This window comes from Cherax quadricarinatus, unplaced genomic scaffold (assembly GCF_038502225.1).
Source record: "Cherax quadricarinatus isolate ZL_2023a unplaced genomic scaffold, ASM3850222v1 Contig533, whole genome shotgun sequence".
Classification (NCBI taxonomy): Eukaryota; Metazoa; Arthropoda; class Malacostraca; order Decapoda; family Parastacidae; genus Cherax; species Cherax quadricarinatus.
The window spans coordinates 104,990-125,974 of NW_027195559.1; the positions used below are offsets into that span (position 1 = coordinate 104,990).

At 36.9% G+C, this 20,985-nt stretch overlaps 1 protein-coding gene across 5 annotated transcripts in view; it reads right to left on the reverse strand.

Moving 5' to 3' along the window:
- The window catches only part of LOC128698270 (uncharacterized), an 82,028-nt gene extending 61,859 nt beyond the window's left edge, over positions 1–20,169 (reverse strand). The window contains exons 1-3 of one of the 5 annotated variants that reach the window (XM_070080493.1): positions 20,085–20,105; positions 16,131–16,242; positions 13,712–13,770 (exon numbers count right to left, since the gene is read on the reverse strand). The gene's annotated coding sequence lies outside the window, so the exon portion shown is untranslated. Of the gene's footprint in view, positions 1–13,711; positions 13,771–16,130; positions 16,243–20,006 lie in introns of those variants that run through there. The other 4 variants (XM_070080494.1, XM_070080495.1, XM_070080497.1 and 1 more) reach the window with 4 other exon arrangements.
- Between the last annotated feature and the right edge of the window lie 816 nt (positions 20,170–20,985).

Genomic DNA, 20,985 nt, shown 5'->3' on the forward strand with positions numbered 1-20,985 from the left:
ATTGTTAAAATAATCAAGGTGCTATTTTCAGGTGCTAATGTAGAATAAGTTCACAATTTTGCCATTATATTCCAAAGCTCATTTATTTGATTACCACTTTATTGTTCACCACAACCTATATTAGTCCCTTTTTATTATAATTTTATACTATAATTCTAACTTTAAAAAATTACCTTTATAGTACTACCTACTATCATATTCCCAAGCTCCATTATATGATCATCACTTTATTTGTATTAGTCCCTTAGCTCATTATTTTACATTTGTTAAATAATTCAGGTGCTATTTTTTAGCTTAAGACTATTTACTTTGTTTTATACTTAATTCTAACTATAGATTCACTACAAATCTTATGATTACAAGCATTGATCCTGATACCAACCTCTTATTTAATGACTTAAATGAATCAAACAGTTACTGTAATTACTACACTGCAGAACAATCAAAGGCACTTCTCAGTGCCAACAACATAACTATCTTTAACTACAATATCAGATCTTTAAGCAAGCATTACGATGACCTCATAGCATTACTAAATTCCTTACATGCCAATATGTCCATCATTACACTAACAGAAACCTGGCTAAAGCCTGATACTACAGATGTCTATGCCATTCCTGGTTACACAGCCATACACAACTGTAGGCCAGACCAACAAGGGGGTGGCACAGCCATATACTACTCAGACCAACTAGAATGTATCACTAATACTTGCACAAGGGATGAACATGGGGAATATATAATAGCTAAATTCAAATCCAAATACCTACAAAAACCTCTCACATTGATAAACATCTACAGAGTTCCACAGTCAAACATTAGCCAATTTAGTCAAATTCTAGGAAGTATGATAACTGATGCACGCATGAACAAAGATCACTTACTACTCTCAGGTGACTTCAATATAAATCTCCTGCAAGACCAGGACCCACACGTTACTGTATTCACAAACACAATGAGTAACTGTATGTTACTACCAACAGTAACAAAACCTACAAGAGTTACAGAGACTAGTGTTTCCCTACTTGACCACATCTGGACCAACACCATATCCCCTTTAAAATCAGGCATAATTACAGATAATACCACAGACCACTACCCTACCTTCCTCATAACAACTCTTGGTAAACTACCCCAAGACACTACTAAAGTCACCTTCAGACTTCACAATGAGGCAGCCATTAATAACTTCACAACAGCAGTAGCAAACATTGATTGGCACACTGAGCTAGAAATCTATACAGATATTGACGAATGTATTAATAATTTTCTAAAAAAGACCCAATACCTCTATAACAAGCACTGCCCTAAAAAAACTAAACAGATGCTTCTCAATTACTCAAACCCACACTATTTGCTGATGACACAACATACGTCTTCTCCCACCCGAGCCCAGTCAAGCTAGCCAATATTGTAAATACCGAATTACAGAAAATATCTACCTGGATGAGTACTAACAAACTTACACTAAACATTGACAAAACCTACTTCATTCAGTTTGGTAACAGAGCTACAGATGTCCCTCTTAACATAATGATAAACGGATCACCTATCACAAAGCTAACAGAGGGAAAATTCTTAGGAATCCACCTTGATAATAGACTCAAATTTCATACACATATACAACAAATTTCTAAGAAAATTTCCAAGACTGTAGGCATACTATCGAAGATACGGTACTATGCTCCACAGTCAGCCCTCCTGGCCCTATATCACTCTCTTATTTACCCCTATCTCACCTATGGAATTTGTGCATGGGGCTCAACAACAAGTAACCATCTCAGACCACTAATTACCCAACAAAAGGCTGCAGTTAGAATGATAACAAATTCTCACTACAGGCAGCACACTCCACCAATATTCAATACACTCAACCTACTCACCATACAAAACATCCATACTTATTACTGCACCTATTACATACATAGAACACTCAACTCTGATATTAACCCTCCCCTCAAACATCTCCTTGCCAACCTCAACAGAACACATGACCATAACACAAGGCACAGATCACTCTTTGATATTCCTCGTGTCCATCTCACGCTATGCAAAAACTCAATGCACATAAAAGGCCCTAAAATCTGGAATTCATTACCTGTTAATATAAAAGAAACACTACCTGTTTATAAATTCAAGTCTCTTCTCAAAGATCACTTACTCACCCAAAACCAAATAAATACTGAATAACTGAACCTTATAAATTGTATATCTTAAATGTTTCTCACAATTATATCACATAAATGTTAAACCTAAAACCCAATCTAACTTTATTATTTTTTAAATTCACTACCTAACAGAATACTCCATTCTACTGAATTTACAACAATGCATGCAACCATATGACCTGTCTTTGTAATACTCACTTGTGCTTTATAGTAATCAGTTTACATTAATGTTTTTCACTGATTTCATCATTGCTTAGTTAATCTTAAGTTAATTTTAAGCCAGCCCGTAATGCTATGCATAGTATAAGTGGCTTTGGCATGCTGCTCTTATCTGTATTTTTTTTTTGTACCTCTGTATGTGTGCTCAAATTATAAATAAATAAATAAAAAAAGAGACTGAACAGTCCCTGGCTAACACCCAGCATTCTCAAATCCATAAATACAAAACACCAATATGAAAAACAGTACAGAATGGGTCACATAACCAGAGACCAAACAAAACGTTACTCGTCAATCCTAACCAGCCTGATAAGAAGGGCAAAAAAATTGTATTATGAGAACAGATTATCCAACTTACGAGGTGATATAAAAAAGACCTGGAAAACCCTATCAGAAATTCTGGGAACAAAAAAGATATCACGAAATAGCGAAATAAAATTAGCAAAATCAGATGAACCCCAACTCCCACCAACAGAAACAGCAAACAGACTCAATGATTTCTTCTCCACTATAGGACAAAACCTTGCCAATAAAATCCCAAGCTCAGATACACCACCAAATGACTACCTCACCGGCAACTACCCGAACACACTGTTCCTAGCTCCGACTAACCCATACGAAGTCTCCCTTATTATCAATGCACTAAAAAACAAGGCAGGAGATTTAAGTACCTTACCACCCTTTATATACAAAAAAGTGTCACAAGTGCTATCTCCAATCATTGCAACACTCTTTAACAAATCCATTGAATCCTCCACCTTCCCTACAGTACTCAAAATAGCAAGGGTCACCCCGATCCACAAAGGAGGAGACCAAACAGAGTTGAATAACTATAGGCCAATATCCAACTTACACCCTCTCTCAAAAATATTCGAAAAATTAATTCATAAACGAATCTACTCCTACCTTATCTCCCAAAACATACTCAACCCCTGCCAATTTGGATTCAGGCCTAATAAAAATACTAATGATGCTATTATACACATGCTAGAACATATATACACTGCAATAGAGAAAAAAGAAGTCCCACTGGGGATCTTCATTGACTTACGTAAAGCTTTTGATACAGTTGACCATGACTTGCTCCACGTAAAATTGTCACACTATGGTATAAGAGGGCACTCCCTCAACTACCTCAAGTCATACCTCAGCAACAGAAGCCAATATGTGTACGCAAATGGGGCAAACTCTTCTGCGCAACCAATTACAGTTGGTGTCCCACAGGGAAGTGTCCTTGGCCCTCTTCTCTTTCTCCTATACATAAATGACCTTCCAAATGCTTCGCAATTACTCAAACCCACACTATTTGCAGATGACACTACATACGTCTTCTCTCACCCGAGCCCAGTCACACTAGCCAATACTGTAAATACCGAATTACAGAAAATATCTACCTGGATGAGGACTAACAAACTTACACTAAACATTGACAAAACCTACTTCATTCAGTTTGGTAACAGAGCTACAGATGTCCCTCTTAACATAATGATAAACAGATCACCTATCACAAAGCTAACAGAGGGAAAATTCTTAGGAATTCACCTTGATAATAGACTCAAATTTCATACACATATACAACAAATTTCTAAGAAAATTTCCAAGACTGTAGGCATACTATCGAAGATACGGTACTATGTTCCACAGTCAGCCCTCCTGGCCCTATATCACTCTCTTATTTACCCCTATCTCACCTATGGAATTTGTGCATGGGGCTCAACAACAATTAACCATCTCAGACCACTAATTACCCAACAAAAGGCTGCAGTTAGAATGATAACAAATTCTCACTACAGGCAGCACACTCCACCAATATTCAATACACTAAACCTACTCACCATACAAAACATCCATACTTATTACTGCACCTATTACATACATAGAACACTTAACTCTGATATTAACCCTCCCCTCAAACATCTCCTTGCCAACCTCAACAGAACACATGACCATAACACAAGGCACAGATCACTCTTTGATGTTCCTCGTGTCCATCTCACGCTATGCAAAAACTCAATGCACATAAAAGGCCCTAAAATCTGGAATTCATTACCTGTAAATATAAAAGAAACACTACCTGTTTATAAATTCAAGTCTCTTCTCAAAGATCACTTACTCACCCAAAACCAAATAAATACTGAATAACTGAACCTTATAAATTGTATATCTTAAATGTTTCTCACAATTATATCACATAAATGTTAAACCTAAAACCGAATCTAACTTTATTATTTTTTAAATAAACTACCTAACAGAATTCTCCATACGACTGAATGTACAACAATCCATGCAACCATATGACCTGTCTTTGTAATACTCACTTGTGCTTTATAGTAATCTGTTTACATTAATGTTTTATCACTGATTTCATCATTGCTTAGTTAATCTTAAGTTAATTTTAAGCCAGCCCGTAATGCTATGCATAGTATAAGTGGCTTTGGCATGCTGCTCTTATCTGTATTTTTTTTTGTACCTCTGTATGTGTGCTCAAATTGGTAATAAATAAATAAATAAATAAATAAATAAATAAATTATAGAATTTCAACAGAATTCATACACACAATACAAAAGACAAATCTGTTTGGTGTCCTACATATTCCACCCAGCCTGAGTAGAAACTCTACACAAATAAAAGGCCTAAAAGTATTAAACTCTCTACAAGAGGTTTCATAAAGTTTCCTATCTGCCAACTGCTTCAAAAATATCATTAGAGCCACCTCCTGAATTGATGTAAGTTTATGAAGCTCAAATATAAATATAATGACTGCAACTTACTTATCTGAGATTCCAGTCAGCACTAATACTAATGCACTTACTGTTACCACTATGTTCCCCCATCCCTTTCCCAATAATTATTATAACTAAAATTATCAATATAGTTTTGTATTATAGCACAGGTCGGCCATCACTAATCCGGCAATCAGTAATTCAGTTCCCTCAGTAATCCGGCACTAATTTCGGCTAGCATAATTTCAAATTTCCAAGGTCGCCACACCAACCTGCCGCTACTATTTGCTTTACCTGGACTTTACCTGGAGAGGGTTTTGGGGGTCAATGCCCCCACAGTTCAGTCTGAGACCAGGTCTCATGATGGATCAGGGTCTGACCAACCAGGCTGTTACTGCTGGCCACACGCAAGCTGAAGTACGAACCACAGCCCGGTTGGTCAGGTACTGACTTTAGGTGCCTGTTCAGTGCCTTCTTGAAAACAGCCAGGTGTCTATTGGTAATCCCCCTTGTGTATGCTGGGAGGCAGTTGAACAGTCTTTGGCCCTGGACACTTATTGTGTTGTCTCTCAATGCACTCCCGGCGCCCCTACTTCTCATTGAGAGAATGTTGCATTTCCTGCTGAGTATTTTGCTTTTATAGGGAGAGATTTTCATGTGCAAGTTTGGTACCAATCCCTCCAGGACCTTCCAAGTGTATATTATCATGTATCTCTCTCATCTGTGCTCCAGGGAATACAGATCAAGGACCTTCAACCGTTCCCGTGAAAGTTCTTTGTACACTCTCCAGGTCTGCAATGTCACCAGCCTTGAGGAGGGCCATTAGTGTACAGCAGTATTCCTGCCTAGAGAGCACAAGCAATTTGAAGAGAATCATCATGGGCTTGGCGTCCCTAGTTTTGAAGGTTCTCATTATCTATCCCATCATTTTCCTAACAGATGAAAGGTAAATACATTGCTGTGGTCTTTGAAGGAAAGATCCTCTGACATTATCACTCCCAGGACCTTCGCTTTACTTTTCCACTCTATTGTATGGTTAGAATTTGTCATATACCTTCATACATTTTTAATTTCCTCAAGTTTCCCATATCTGAGTAGTTGAACTTTCCTCTCATTGAACTTGATATTGTTTTGAGTGGCCCATTCGAAGATTTGGTTGATGTCCGCTTGGAGACTCGCAGTGTCTTCGATGGAGGTCACTGCCATGGTAATCTGGGTGTCATCCGCAAAGAAAGACACGGAGCTATGGCTTACATCTCTGTCTATGTCAGAAATGACGAAGAGGAATAGAATGGGAGCCAGTACTGTGCCTTGTAGGACAGAGCGTTTTACTGTGGCTGCCTGGGACTTTACTCTTTGTGTTCTATTTGTCAGGAAGTTATAGATCCATCTACCAACTTTTCCTGTTATTCCTTTATCACACATTTTGTGTGCTATTACACCATGGTCACACTTGTCAAAGGCTTTTGCAAAGTCTGTGTATATTACATCTGTATTTTGTTTATCCTCTACAGCATCCAGGACCTTGTCATAGGGGTCCAGTAGCTGGGACAGGCAGGAGCAACCTGCTCTAAACCCGTGTTGCCCTGGGTTGTGTCACTGATGGGCATCTAGGTGGTTGGCGATCTTTATTCTTAGAACCCTCTCAAAGATTTTTGTGATATGGGATGTTAGTGCTATCAGTCTGTAGTTCTTTGCAATTGCTTTACTGCCACCTTTGTGGAGTGGGGCTATGTCTGTTGTTTTTAGTGTGTGTGGGATGACCCGTGTCCGTGCTCCCTCCCCATAGAATGCTAAAGGCACGCAATAGGGGCTTCTTGGTGGTGCTACTTGTTGTCTAAGTCATTCGAGTTTCATTTTTCCATTTATTGTTATAACCTGCTCACTTTTAGCCTTAGCCATGGTTCCAATGAATATAAGAAATGCTTCTAGTTGTGTAAAGCACAGACACAGTACATTGTCCATAAAAGATAAGGTGGTTCTGAAGACACTGTTGATCGCCATGAGCTAAGTTCACTCAGATAAGCCTACATATTAGAGAATAGGTGTGTGTGGTAAGTGTGCACTATATAAAAAAATCCTGCAGCAAGCAGTGCACAATGAGGAAAAAACTGCGACCGTGTTTTTGGTGTAAAACAGAAAATTTGCAGTGTATTTTTGTACGGTTTTTATGGTTGTATTCTCATTTTTTTTTTTGGTCTCATTTGATAGAATGGAAGATATATTACAGAAATAAATACGATTTTGATTGGTTTCACGATGGAAAGTACCTTAAAATTGAGCTCAAAGTAGCGGAAATGTTAGATTTTTGCCAATGTTCAAGAGTAAACGAATGACGTCACCATCCAATAAGTGTCCAACTGGCCAGTCTAATACACAGTCATGAATGGGTTGACATTATTTATACAATTACAGTGGTACCCCAAGTTTCGGCCATAATTCGTTCCAGAAGGCTGTTCAAGTGCCATTACCAAGCGAATTTGTTCCCATAAGGAATAATGTAAATTAGATTAGTCTATTTCAGATCCCCAGAAATACACTTACAAAAGCACTTATAATAATACACTTACATAATTGTTCGAGTTGGGAGCTGTACGAAACTTGGAGTACCACTGTATTACAATAATGCAGTAGTCTACATAACCGTAAATCTTCTATTTTTTGTGTGAATAAAAATTAAAAATGGAAAGCAAGCATAATATTATAAAAGGGGCCTGGAGACATGACTAATGAACAGAGAAAATGTTATTTTAATATCAGGAATGTCTGCATTTTTTATTCTGAACCCTATTTTGAAATTGGCATCTCTTGAAATTTGTGTGAAATTGGTCAACTTACCAATATCTGACCACTATATTGGGTAACTGAAATAGGTAAATGGGAGGTTTCTTGTACTCAATTGACAGAAGAGAAGGAATACTAGCAAAATAGCTATGAGTTTGGTAGACTGGAACAGTGAAATGGGTCGAAAAATACGGCGTAAAGTGGATGAAATCACCGATGCGTAAATATCATGCTTGGGTTAAGTGTATTCTAAAATAAACACTGTAATCCAGCAAAATCACTAAACCGGTACTCTACATGTCCCAATGGTGCCGGATTAGTGATGGTCAACCTGTATAACCCTTTGACTGTCGCAACCCTGAATCCTGAAGTATCTCCTGGTGTCGAAAAATATTCGAAAAAAAAAAAAATTCTTATCAAAACATTAAGATTAATTTTCCGATTGTTTTAAGCCCCCAAAAATTTTTTTGCAATCAGTACTTACCAAGATATAGAGGAGTAAAGTTGGCAGAAAATGAGCCGAGCATGGCAACAGCGGCGAATGCCGCTCACCCGGTAAACTTTGGTTTACTTCCATTCGAAGGTTTCTTTTTTTTCACTATTTTATTTTTTCACATAGCTTATGTGGCCTGTGAGACCAAAGTAAGGTGCAATGTACATATATACACTCGTTGTATGTAACACAAAAATTGCACAAACATTAGTATCATTATATTGTTTACAAAACTTGTTTACACAAATGAACTATATAAAAAAAATTTTATTACTATTGCTCTATAATATATATACATACAAATGTACAATCACTGGACACTTTCCTAGAACTGCTGCAGCTTGTGGAATTCTTTGAAATATGGGTGTATGCACAATGGTGTTCTACACTCCTCACACATAAAACGAGTGTTTCTAGGTTTTTGTGGGCGGTTTTTTTATATGCGCACAGACAAAACACCTCTTCTGAGCAGTTTTCTTCAAAGTAGTAGCAGGCAGTTGTGTTAAGTAGTTATCCTAGGTAAATGGTCATGTGTCATCATTCCTATATACCTACCTACCTATCTTTCTTTCCTCATTCTTTCTTTCATTATTTCTTTCTTCATTCTTTCTTTCTTCATTCTTTCTCTCTTCATTCTTTCTTTCTTCATTCTTTCCTCCCTTCCTTCCTTCTGGTTTCTATAATATATATACACATATATAGCCACTGGTCACTTATATACAAATGCTATTATCTTTGTAACTACCTACCATTCTTTCTTTCTTTCTTTCTTTCTTTCTTTCTTTCTCTTCCTCTTTCTTTCTCTTTCTCTTTCTTTCTCTTTCTCTTTCTTTCTTCCTCTCTATCTTTCTCTCTCTCTCTTTCTTTTTCTTCCCTTTTTTCTCTTTTTTTCTTTCTTTCTTTCTTTCTTCTGGTATCCTGGGCAATGCTTTCGGTCACAAACTCCTGTGACTCCTGGGAACAGAAGAGTCCCAGATTTGCTGGGGAGTCACATATTTCTTACCGCTAGGCATGCTGAACAAGAGCTACTGAAATGGCATTCCCACAATGCACCACTGGCTCCCTGATTTTTTTTATAGTGCACACACTGACCATGGAGACCCATTCTCTCACATGTGGGCCTACCAGCTTTCTCCTGCTTGATTTGAAGCCGCTAGAATTTTGGCGTATTAATACGTCAAACACATTGGCTCGTAAGACATATATATATGACCGAAACAGTCAAAGGGTTAAATGTACAGAGTTTGCTACTTAACCCTTTCAGGGTCCAGAGGCCAAATCTCAGAGTGACAGCCAGGGTCCAAGAATTTTTAAAAAAAATTTTGTTATTTTTTCTTATGAAATGGTAGAGAATCTTTTCCTGAAGGTAATAAAGCAAAAAGTACAAAATTTGATGCAAAATTGACGAAATTACTCTCCCACAAATTTTGATGCTTCGGTAATATTTACGCATCAGCAATTTTGCCGACTTTGACTCCCATTTTAGGCCAATTACATTAATCCAGTTAACCAAATTCTTAGCTATTTCGCTAGTATTACTTCTATTTTATCGATTGAGCACAAGAAATTGCCCAGTCAACTGTTTCAACTACTCAATAAAGTGATCGGAAATTGGTAATTTAACCAATTTAACACAGGTCAAAATATTCCAATTTCAAAATGGTGTCCAGAATAAACACTGCAGGCATTCCTGGCACTAAACTAACATTTCCTCTGTTCATTAGTTATGTTTTCAGGCTTTACAAATGAATTCCATTTTCGTTTTTTATTCACATATTGAATATTAATTCACACTAAAAAATAGAAGATTTACTGTTATGCAATATTGTAATACTTGTATAAATAATATTAGCATATTCGTGAACGTACGTTAGACCCACCAGTTGATGTGTATTGGACGCGTGACATCATTTGTTTACTCTTGAACATTGGCAAAAATCGAACAATTCTGCTACTTTGAGCTCAGTTTCAAACCATTTTCTGTACTAAAACCAACAAAAATCATCTCTCTTTCTGTAATATGTCTTCCATTCTATCAAATGAGACCAAGAAATCACAAATACAACTGTTAAAAAAACATACAAAAAAAAAAACACCACAAAGTAGCTGTTTTAATCCAAAATAAAGGTCGCAGTTTTTTTCTCTCATTATGCACTGCGTGCTGTAGGATTTGTTTTATGTGGTACACACTTACTACATAGATGTATTCTCTCATATCTAGGCCCAAATTTGCCGCTCGCAGGTTATTTGAGTGAGCTGAGCTCATGGCGTAGATCTATGGTTTGGACGCTGGCTTCAAAGCCATAGCTCTATGGGACGGACCCTGAAAGGGTTAAAATAATCGTTACATTTAATGATCTTATCAAAAACTTCGTAATAAACCTAGCACTGAAATAATCTAGTTTCAACTGTATAACTAGTTTTAAGCTCAAGTTCTGATATGCCCAAAATGCTCTGTATAACCAAGGGCTTTCCAAAAATGCAAATTTTGATAACTTTTTTTTTATTTTTATTTTTATTAATATGTACTATGCATATAATTTTCTGACTGCTTTATTTTTATTAATATGTACTATGCATATAATTTTCTGACTGCTTTATTTTTATTAATATGTACTATGCATATAATTTCACAGAGCAGAACTACAATACAGTATTCAGTACAGCAGGGCCCACTTATATAGCAGGTTAGGTTCCAGGCTACTGCTGTGAAGTGAAACAGCCTTTTTCATTTTCCAATGCATTTAAAAGCCTGATAACATACAATCGACCCTCAACTAACGGCAGCATTAAGTAATGGTAATTTCGTCTAACGGCGCTTTTTGCCATAGAAAAAAATGCCTTAACCAACGATGTTTGTCCGGAACGTGTCAATGTGCCTGGAGTGCGGCGTGAGCAGGCCCAGCTACTCCAAGAGTCAGTGTGCCATTGTTTACAAGCTGTTGCAGTCGGTTTCCACATGTGCCTCCCATATATTTTGGATTATCCCACTATTTCTAGCACTTGTAACCACTAAATAAGCCACCATGGGTCCCAAGAAAGCTTCTAATGCCAAGCCTGTGTTAAAAAGGGTGAGAATTACGAAGAAAAGAAAAAGGAGATCATTGAAAAATACGAGAGTGGAGTGCGTATGACTGAGTTGGAAAGACAATACAACAAATCACATTCAACCATCAGTACTATTTTGGCGAACAGACAGGCAATCAAGGAAGCTGTTGTTGCGAAAGGTTCAAGTATGTTTTCAAAACGGAAACCACAAATAGTTGACGAGGTAGAGAGACTCTTATTGGTATGGATAAGCGAAAAACAATTATCAGGTGATAGTGTTTCTCAGTCTATAATTTGTGAAAAGGCAAGGACATTGCATGATGATCTCATTAAGAAAATGCCTCAAAATAGTGCTGCTGCTGATGAATTTAAGGCCAGCAAAGGCTGGTTTGAGAGATTAAAGATTTGTAGTGGCATACACAGTGTGGTAAGGCATGGTGAGGCAGCCAGTTCAGACAAAAATGCGGCTGAAAAATATGTGAAGGACTTTAAGGAATACATAGAGACTGAAACCCTAAAATATGAACAAGTGTTTAATTGTGACAAAACAGGCCTGTTTTGGAAGAAAATGCCAAATAGGACCTACATTACTCAGGAGGAAAAGGCACTCCCAGGACATAAGCCTATGAAAGGCAGGCTGACATTAATGTTGTGTAGTAATGCTAGTAGTGACTGCAAAGTGAAGCCTTTATTGGTGTATCACTATGAAACTCCAAGTGTGTTCAGGAAAAACAATATCGTTAAGGGTAATTTGTGTGTGCTGTGGAGATCAAACAGTAAGGCATGGGTCACTAGGGACATTTTTCTTGGACTGGTTTTATGGTGTGTTTGGCCCCAGTGTGACAAAATACCTCCAGGAAAAGAAATTGCCACTCAAGTGCCTCCTGGTAATGGACAATGCTCCTGCTCATCCTCACGACTTGCAAGAGGAAATTGCAGGGGAGTCTTATTTTGTTAAGGCGAAGTTTTTGCCTCCTAAAACAACTCCTCTCCTCTAGCCCATGCACCAGCAGGTCATTTCAAACTTCAAAAAACTGTACACCAAAGAAGTGTTTCAAAAGTGCTTTGAAGTGACCTCAGACACTCAATTAACCCTAAGAGAGCTTTGGAAAGATCACTTCAATATACACATGTAATCAGTTGTGTAAACCTTATAGGTAAGGCTTGGGAGGGAGTGACTAAGAGGACCTAAGAGTGACTTGGAGGAAACTGTGGCCAGAATGTGTAGAACAGAGGGATGTTGAAGGGTTTGGGGCTAACCCTCAGGAGGCTATGCCAGTAGTGGAAGCTATTGTGTCATTGGGGAAGTCCTTAGGGTTGGAGGTTTGTGACAAGGATATGGAAGAGTTGGTGCAGAACGACGAGGAAGAACTAACCACTGCAGACCTGCAAGAGCTTCAGGAGCAACAGCAACAGATCACATCTCAGGAATGTTCTTCAGAGCAGGATGAAGAGAGACAGAGGAAGATGACTTCATCAAGGATTAGGGAAATATGTTCAATGTTTACAAAGGTGCAAGCAATTATCGAAGAATTTTATCCTGTCACTGAAGTTGCAAGCCACATTGGCAACATGTACAATGACACTCTTGTGTCCCATTTTAGGAAAATCCTAAGGGCACGTGAGAAACAAAGCTCTCTGGACAGCTATTTTGTGCAACAGGGGTCCAGTGACCAAGGAGGGAGGTAACCCCACCAAAGGACTTGGTACCATGGTACCTCTATGTATTCTGGAAGGGGATTCTCCTTCGAAGCAATAGACAATTCTAAATTTTCCCTGCTGCTGGCACATCACTCATCAACAACTCCACAATAAAGGTAAGTGGCATTTAATTATTGTTTATTTTGCATGTCCCATTCCTTTCCATATAAGGAAATGTATATTTCATTTAAAAACAAAAAATCAGACTTTGGGGTTTCAGGAATGGATTAATTCTATTTCCATTATTTCTTATGGGGAAAATTAACTTGACCAACGGCAATTTCGACCTATGGCAAGCCTTCTGGAACAGATTAATGCCGTTGGTTGAGGGTCCACCGTATTTACACTATCATATATTAAGTGAGCAATAAAGCTAGGCCTAAAAAATGCATATACAGTACACACATTACTACTTTAAAATATTTTTGTCCTCAGCTTATAGTGAGTAGTGAATATGTTTATTGTAGGAAGTCTGAGTAAATGAAGAGTGGGTATAATTGAAAACCACTGTACTATTATCAAAACACCATAAAGTGAAGAGCTGTAAAGTGGGGCCCTCCTGTACAATAATTACCTTGAATGCTGATGATGTCTTACTCACTGGAAGTGAAATTTCTCCAGTTGCAAGTAGTCCTACAGTTCAGAAGAGGAAATACGTTATTGTAATTAATTAATCGGTTACAAATTGCTCCAATCAAATCGTGAGTGCGGATGACTGTAATGAGGATGATCATAAGTCAGGGACCTACTGTACCTGTACATCAAGCAAAGATGCCATTTAGCATTTTGTTAAAAAGGGTAGGACTTATCACACTTCCCTGAAAAAAGTTTTACCTAAGAGTCACATGCTTCAACCCTCACTTTTACCCATCTATCTTGCAAAAAACTCTTAATAAACATTACAAGTATCCCCAGATACACAGCCCATTGACTTTGTATTAGAGCCCATAAAGTCTTACCATATATGCATACTAAATATCTAATAATATTGCAAACAAAATTCACTGCAGAGAAATTGTTACCGAGCTTCATTCACAATAGAATGATGAATCATATGTTGAATGGAAAATTCTTAACCTGTTAAGGTGGCTTTCAGTTCTCAGATAATGTCCAAATGCCTCACAAATTATGTATGACAATTTTTCATGTGCACTGTATTTTACAAAAACAGTTGGTGAGTGAGACTGGACAATAGGAACTTAAGAAGCATGAAAGCTTATAAGGCTTTAATAAGGATGCCTTATGGATTTAGTGCTAAGTATTGATTATAATAATAATCATAATAATAATTGAGCATAGGGAGAATAACTGTTATTTGCCATTGAAAGAAAACCTGATTACTGCATCATACAAAATTTTAAACTAACATTAGGTGCCTCAGTTGATCCTCAGAGATGGATATAACAAATTACATCTACACAAGGAGCAGTATCTGTTAAGTCACATTGAGCCTCCTATAAATTAGTAAGTCACTATAAAAACAGTCTTATCATATCCCTCTTCCCAAGCTGTCAATAAATTTGTTGACTTCGTTGTACTGCCTCAGCCTGAATTTTTCTTCATCATTTACCATTAATAAACTGCAAATTTATCTGCCAATGCCTGCAGGTCTGCTGCTGTAACACACCTGCCTCTGATGAACTAAATTTAATTTTAGTCACTGCAATACTCCTTATGCATTACACCACCTTCCATACCTCTGACACGCATTGGCTGCTAATCAATGATATGTATTCCATCCAAACTCTACACTTGACCTTCATGAGAAACCTGTCCTTTCACTCAACCCTGTTTAAATCTAATCAGACTGTTACATATGGTGAGCTTTCTTCCAGACTATAGAGCAGAACTTTTCTCTAGGCTGAGGGACTAACCACTTCAAAACAATTTCGAGAGTAATGGACTGATTACATCATCTCTCCACCACTTCTACTGCCACCTCTATATTTGACAGATGAAGCCTGCTGTGTAGGTGAAACATTTCAGAATAAAGGTACTTAACTGTTGCACATGTCTTACTCACATACTTGTTGACATTAAATACCTTTGATATAATTATAACTTAATGACCACCAACAAACTTACTCTCAATATATACAAAACCTATTTTATGCTCTTTGGAAACAGAGCTACAAATGTACAGCTAAACATACTGATAAATGGTTCACCCATCTCTAGACACACAGAGGGCAAATTTCTAGGTCTCCGCCTACACTGCAATCTCAAATTCCAAACTCATATACAGCAAATATCCAAGAAATTCTCCAAAACAGTAGGCATCCTCTCAAAGATACAGTGCTATGTACCCCGATCAACTCTTCTTGCACTATACCACTCTCTCATCTACCCTTACCTCACCTATGGTATTTGTGAATGGGGCTCAGCCACAGAAAATCACCTTAAACCTTTAATAACCCAACAAAAAGATGCAGTGCAACTGATTACAAACCCCTGTAATAGACAGCATACTCCTCTGCTTTTCAAGAGTCTTAACTTACTTAATATACAAAACTTCCACACATATACAAAACTTCCACACTAATTATTGTGCCTAATACATACACAGAACACTACACTCAAATTTAAACCCTCCTCTCAAACTCCTACTTGATAACTACAACAACACACAACCGTAATACAAGACATCACTCTTCGATATCCCTCATGTCCATCTCTCCCTATGCAGAAATGCTATGCACACAAAGGGCCCGAAGATCTGCAATTCATTGCCAGAACACACCAAAGAGCCCCTGCCTACAAATCAATTTAAGGCCCTACTTAGAAATCACCTCATCACCCAAAATTAACCAGACTGCTCAACTATTTGAAAATTTACGTCAAACCTAAAATTGTTTCAACTTCTTTGTTTTAAATTGTAATACAGTGGAACTCCGGTTTTCATCCAGTCCGGTTATCGTACAATTCAGTTTTCAACCACTTTTTTCAGCTAAATTTTCCCCGTTTTTGTACATCCGCTTGGAAATCATCCATACCAGACGCGTCTGCCTGCCCGTGGGACGCAGCTGCTCAAACTTTCATGACTCAGTTTGCCTTTGTTACTCGTTCAGTGAGCATTACTCCACACGTTCATCCGAAGACCTTCATCTGGAACAACAACAGGCTTTAGCTGAGGAAATTGCTTCAGAGGAGGAGGAAGAGAGAGGGAAGAATGTGCCTTCTTCAGCAATTAACCCTTTGACTGTTTTGGTTGTATATATACATCTTACGAGCCACCATGTTTGACATATATACGTATACTCAGAAAAATCTAGCAGCTTCAAATCAAGCAGGAGAAAGCTGGTAGGCCCACATGTTAGAGAATGGGTCTGTGTGGTCAGTGTGCACCGTATAAAAAAAAATTCTGCAGCATGCAGTGCATAATGTAACAAAAAAACTCAGACCGTTTTTTTGGATTAAAACACCGACTTTGTGGTGTATTTTCGTATAATATTTATGGTTGTACTTTCGTTTTCTTGGGCTCATTTGATAGAATGGTAAACATATTATACAAATAGAGGTGATTTTGATTGGTTTTACTATGAAAAGAACCGTGAAATGGAGCTCAAAGTAGGGAAAATGTTGATTTTTGCCGATGTTCAAAAGTAAACAAATGCCAGTACTATGCCCATTGTCCAATAAATGTCCAACTAGCCATTCTAATATGCAGTCACGAATGGGTTGACATTATATATACAATTATTACAATATTGCAGTAGTCTGCATAACAGTAAATCTTCTATTTTTTGTTTGAATAAAATTTCAAAATAGAAAGTAAGGGTAATATCAGAGGGGCCTGGAGACGTGACTGATGAACAAAGAAAATGTTATTTTAGAGCCAGGAATGTCTGCATTGTTCATTCTGGACCCTATTTTGAAAGTGGCATATTTTTTAATATGCATGAAATTGGCCAAATTGCAAATTTCTAACCACATTATTGGGTAGTTGAAATCAGTAAATGGGCAGTTTCTTTTACTCAATCGATAGAACAAACAGAGTTCTAAAGAAATAGCTATGAGTTTGGTCGACTGGAACAATGGAATTAGCCGAAAATAGAGCTCCAAATTGGCAAAATCGCCGATTCGTAAATAATGCCAAGGTCGCTAACTTCACGAGAGTGTAATTCTGTAAGTTTTCCATCAAATTTCATTGTTTTGGTGTCATTACCATCGGGAAAAAATCCTCTATCATTTCATAAGAAAAAACAATTTTTTTTTTCGAAAATTTTTCAACACCAGGAGACACCTCAGGAGTTGGGGTTTCGACAGTCAAGGGGTTAAGGACATCTGTGCAAAGTGGAGTGAGGAGCAAAATTCTGTGGAGAAATATCACCCTAACAAAGCTGTTGCAAGCCGTGTCAGCAACATGTTCAATAACAATGCCATGTCCCATTTTAGGCAAATCTTAAAGAGATGCCAGAAACAGGCCTCTCTGGACAGAGTTTTTGTTTCAGGGGTCCAGTGACTCTCAAGCTGGTCCTAGTGCCAGTAAAAGACAAAGAAGGGAAGTAATCACGGATAGGGACTTGATACCTTAAGTCCTTATGGAGGGGGATTTCCCTTCCAAACAACAACATCTCCTCCCTCCCCCCTCCTCGCCGTCTTCCATATGCCAACAAGAGTTTTCAATAAAGGTAAAACTGACGTTAAATGTTCATTTATCCATTTCATTAGTCATTTATATTTCTCACTGTTTTCTGTATGTAAAACTATATTCTCTATAAAATGTATTTTTTGTTAATATTTTTGGGTGTCTGGAACAGAGATAATGTAAATCCAATTATACATTATCTCTTATGGGAAATATTACTTCAGTTTTTGTACAAATCGGTTTTCGGCCGACCTTCTGGAATGGATTAAAGACAAAAACCGGGGTTCCACTGTACTCTATCTTTTATATACTATATCAGAACTGTAATTCTTCTCTACCTAATGTATTAAAGCCATATAGAGTGAACTAATAGAATATTTAATTTTTTTGTATTCATTATACCTCACCTAATGACCATATTTACAATGACAACACTGTTATTGCCTTAATATTCTTAAGTCTGTCTTAAGTTTACCTGAAATGTTCTGCATATAAAGGGTCTTTTGGCATGTTCACCCAATTATTATACTCCTTTGTACAAACATGTATCTTGCTAAAATAAAATTATTATTATTATTATTATTATTATTATTATTATTATTATTATTATTATTATTATTATTAAGATATTCATTTATTCATTAAATTTACAAATTCTAATTAGTGATACATTAAGGATGAAGCTAGGTACCCGAAATGAAGGCATGATGCAACAAGAACAGGGACAATAATGAATGAAAGACAGATTTTAAGGTTTCAGGAATTGTTCAGCATAATAAATTGTCATCACAATAATAAACTGTTAGGATCACATTAAGGTGGCTGGCAGACAGGGAGAGACTGGAATCTTCAGGCAGAGAATTTCAGATTTTAAGGCTTTCTATGCACACTGAGTTTTTACACAAGTTGAGCTGGACCTGGGGAATGTTACAGATGCACAAATAACCTGCACAAAGGAAAGGGAAGCTTATGTTTTGGTCTGACTTTGATCATTTGGACTCACTTGGACTAAAACATCATCATAAGTTCCTCTCTCCTATGTGCTGGTTATTTGTGTATTGTTCCAGTCTTGTTATTGTGCCTTTTTGTTCATCATAGAGAGTTTTGTGTCCAGTACTTTGCCCATGAGTTTTGTTGCAGCTTCAAGAAAGAGTTTCAGGGTAGGATTAATATTAGAACTGATCGTCTTGTATATATAATATGCACAGTAGTATGAGTTAATTTTATGTATATTAAGTAAGTTTTGACTTTTGAAGAGTGGGAGAGTGTATTGTCAAAGAATAATAAAAGAATAATGAATGAAGATTTTATTTCTTTGTAAAGGTTACAATATAATAATAATAATAATAATAATAATAATAATAATAATAATAATAATAATAATAATAAGAGGGGTGTTAATGTTGCAGTTTAAAAACTGTAGTGTAAAGCATCCTTCTGGCAAGACAGTGATGGAGTGAATGATGGTGAAAGTTTTTCTTTTTCGGGCCACCCTGCCTTGGTGGGAATCGGCCAGTGTGATAATAAAAAAAATAAATAATAATAATAATAATAATAATAATAATAATAATAATAATAATACAGTATCTTTATTTACTATAAATACATGTACAAGTTATACAGGCCTAGCTGACATCAATGACATATTACTATATATACAGAAAGCCACGTGTTATGCTGAGAATTTCAGGCAAATTAAGTCAGTTTTGTCCCAGGATGCGACCCACACTAGTAAAGTAACACCCGGGTACCCATTTTGAACTAATGGGTGAACAGGCACAGGGACAGCATGTGTCTTATGGAAACACGTTCCTAATATTTTCCAGCCGTACTGGAGGAGATTCGAACCCCGGACCTCGGTGTGTGTGAGCTGAGTGCCCTAGCGATCAAGCTACAGGACACCTTAATGTGTAATTACAATTTTGGTTTGCTAGGTACAAAGAAAGCCACTATCATTCTGGGACATTTCAGGCAGACTAATATTAGTACATAATAACTACTTAAAGTTAGACAAGATAAGTGGTTAACTTTTATTAAAATCTTAATACTAATGTTAATACTAATGCAAAGTAGTCAAGTCTGGCACTAAACTGCTGCTTTTTGTTGAGTAATTATTGGCTTCAGGTGATTTTCTGTAGTAGATCCTCAGGTACAAATAACATAGGTGAGATAGAGATATATTGAAGTAGTATAATGTATGTAATGTATGCATCTTGGAAAGGATGCCAACTGATTTGGAATTGATAAACATGTTCAGTGCCTTAGATCAAGAGCTTCTCACCAGCATCACGATAATTTTCTTGAAGGGACAAGAAAAGACAAAATATTATAGAGTAACTGTAGAAACTAAAGCTAATACCTTTCTGTCTGTCTTTGTTGGGGGTTTATAGAGCCACTACAACATATACCGTATTGAGTCCAACTTCACTTTTCCTAATATAATATTATCTTTATTTACTACAGGTACATATACAAGGTATACAGTCCTAGCTGACATAAGTGACATACTATTATATAGAAAGCTGCTTGTTATGCTCAGCATTTCTGGCAAATTAGGTCAGTTTTGTCCCAGGATGCGAGTTGCGACCCACACCAGTAAACTAACTCGCAGGTACCCATTTTACTGATTTATTTATTTATTTATTTATTTATTTATTTATTTATTTATTTCAACATGATACAGTGAAGTACAAAGGAATACATTTATTACAGTGTAACATGCCAAAGCCCCTTGTATGCAGAGCATTATGGGCAGCTTAAAATTAACTTAAGATTAACTAAGCAATGATATATTCAGTGGTAAAAACATTATTGTAAACAGATAACAATTTAGTACAAGTGAGTATTACAAAGACAGGTCATATGGTCATTTACTGTGTTGCTGAGCATTCAGTAGAATGGAGTTTTCTGTTAGGTAATGTAATTAAAAAAATAAAGTTTGACTGGGTCACAGGTTAGACATTTATGAGATACAATAATGAGATACATATATGAGATACAATTATTCAGTATTTATTTAGTTGTGGGTGAGTAAGTGATTTTTGAGAAGAGACTTGAATTTATAAGCAGACAGTGTTTCTTTTATATTCACAGGTAATGAACTCCAGATTTTAGGGCCTTTTATGTGCATTGAGTTTTTGCATAGCATGAGATGGACACGAGGAACATCAAAGAGTGATCTGTGCCTTGTGTTATGGTCATGTGTTCTGTTGAGGTTGGTAAGGAGACGCTTGAGGGGAGGGTTTATATCAGAGTTAAGT